Consider the following 2,588-nt stretch of genomic DNA (forward strand, 5'->3'; position numbering starts at 1 on the left):
TTTCTTTAACTGAAGGCCCATATTACATAGTGTAATCATAAAATAAAAAGATTTAGTAGCGAGACAATAGGAAGCGTGCAGATCGGTGAAGCCCTTAGTGCTCATGTCATAGACAGATGATTTGACACTTTGAATCATGGACAGTTATTGATATATTTTATATCATAATGTGGTCACTGTCACATGGCTGCTATCAGCAAACTGCTCCCGCAGGCTGACACAGCTTCTCCAGTTCCTTCCAGAGCGGGTAATGCGATGGGGCAGGAAAGCCAGACCATAAAACCTCTGGATCCCAGCAAGATGAAGTAGACATCCTGGCGGAAACTCACACTCTTCTCTTCCATTAAAAGTAATCTCCGAGAGGTTCTCTCACGTCCATCAGCCTGGCGTCAAGCTGTAGGAACGAACAGCCTCTCCTGCTCTCTGCCATCCATTGGCAGCCACAAAGCAGTGACCATGCACGAGTGTATGGCCTTCCGCCTTGGCCAGGCTGGTGTCCAGATCCGCAATGGCTGCTGGGAGCTCTGTTGCCTGGAACATAGCATCCAGCCCGATGGTTAGATGCCGAGTGACAAGACCATTGGGGGAGGAGTTGGCTCCTTCAACAACTTCTTCAGTGAGACGAGTACATGTGCCCAGGCCAGTGTCTGTTGACCTGGAACCCAGAGATATAGATGAAGTTAAGACTGGCACCTGCCATCAGCTCTTCCTCCAGGAGAAGCTCCCCACAGGCAAGAAAGGTGCCTAATAACGATGCCTAGCTCCATAGGCAAGGAGATCATTGACCTTGCGTTGGACTGAATCCAGAAACTGGCCAACCAGTGCACAGGTCTTCAGGGTTTCTTGGTTTTCCACAACGTTGGAGAAGGACCCACCCATCCCCAGGTTCACCTCCCTGCTGATGCATCGTCTCTCTGTCGAGTAGAGCAAGAAGTCCAACCCAGAGTCATCCACTTACCCAGCCCCCACGTTTCCACAGCTGTAGTTGAGCCCTACAACCCCATCTTCCCTACCCACACCACCCTGGAGCACTCTGATTGTGCCTTCTTGGTAGACAATGAGGTATCTATGACATTTGTCATAGGAACCTTAGTATTGAACACCCAACCTGTACTAACCAGAACAGGCTGTTAAGTCAGATTGTGTCCTCCATCACTGCCTCCCTCAGATTTGATGGAGCCCTGAATGTTGATCTGAGAGAATTCCAGGCCAACCTGGTGCCCTATCCCTGCAACCACTCCCCCCTAACCACATACACTCCTGTCATCTGCGCTGAGAAAATGCTGGGCATGAACAGCATTCAGCAGCAGAGATCACCAGTGGATGCTTTGAGTCAGCCAACCAGATGGTGAAACGTGACCCTCACCATGGCCAATACAGGGCTCGCTGCCTGTTGTACAGCGTTGACATGGTCCCCAAAGACATCAATATGGCCACTGCTACCAGTCGAGACCAAGATTACCATCCAGGTTGTGGACTGGTGCCCAGCTGGCTTCAAAGTTGGCATTAATAGCCTGCCTCCCACTGTGGCACCTGGCGGAGACCCGACCAAAGTACCACGAGTTGTGTGTGTGCTGAGCAACACCACGGCCGTCCCTGAGACCTGGGCTCGCCTGGACCACACGTTTGACCCGAGTTCTGCGAAGCGTGCCTTTGTCCCCCGGTATGTGGATAGGGGCATGGAGGAGGAGCCCAGGAGAACACGGCTGCCCTTGAGAAGGGCTCTGGGGAGGTTGGTGTGGATTCTGTTGAAGGAGAGGGTGAAGAAGGAGAGGAATACCAAAGTTAAACGTCACAAAGGTGCTGCTTTTACAGGAAAGCTTATTCTGTTTTAAATACTGAAAAGCTGTGCTCTGCTCAGTTAATTTGTTTGTAGCAGTGTACATTCTCATATACGATTACCAACCTATTTTTAAAAACACAATACCTCGGGGCGCTTGGGTGGCTCAGTCGGGTGAGCATCCGGCTCTTGATTTCGGCTCAGGTCATGATCTCACGGTTTTGAGACTGAGTCCTGCATCGGGCTCTGTGCTGAGAGTGCAGAGCCAGCTTGGGATACTCTCTCTGCCTCGCCCTCTGCCCCTCCCCCACTCTTTCCCAAAATCAATAAATAAACTTCTTTAAAAAATGATGCTTTGTTATAGATCCAAGCCCTCTGTTTCTCTGATGGGTTTGCATGAAGTGTTCCCTGTCTTAAATGGAAAAAAAAAAAGGACCGCTGGGAAGTCATTATTGGCTCTTCATAAACAGCAGGCTGCCTCCTAGAAGGGGCCTGAACCCGCAGTGTGAAGAATCCACGTTCAAGGACACTGAACACTTCAGGGGGAGGGGCTTCACCCCGATGTGCCCTTCCACCTACTTTGCGCTGCTGGAGGATGGTACAGACCATCTCTCAGGGGCCTCTCAGGACAAATTCCGCAGCAGGTAGCAGCAGTACCTGCAAAATGCAGCCATTTCAGAAAGAACTAAAAATAAAACACATTTCCTGCAAATTGCCTCAAACATTTCAAATCTGCTTCAGGGGAAACTGCTCTAGAAGCTTTAAGTAATGAACTGTCATTTAGATAATTGCCTTTCAACAATTATTG

General features: G+C 49.8%; 1 pseudogene; it reads left to right on the plus strand.

The window, feature by feature from the left end:
• The first annotated feature begins 456 nt into the window (after window positions 1-456).
• LOC144229534 (tubulin alpha-1A chain-like) lies at window positions 457-1,789 on the plus strand (annotated as a pseudogene).
• The last annotated feature ends 799 nt before the right edge of the window (window positions 1,790-2,588 follow it).

The sequence above is a fragment of the Crocuta crocuta genome, unplaced genomic scaffold, assembly GCF_008692635.1.
Source record: "Crocuta crocuta isolate KB4526 unplaced genomic scaffold, BGI_CrCroc_1.0 scaffold408, whole genome shotgun sequence".
Classification (NCBI taxonomy): Eukaryota; Metazoa; Chordata; class Mammalia; order Carnivora; family Hyaenidae; genus Crocuta; species Crocuta crocuta.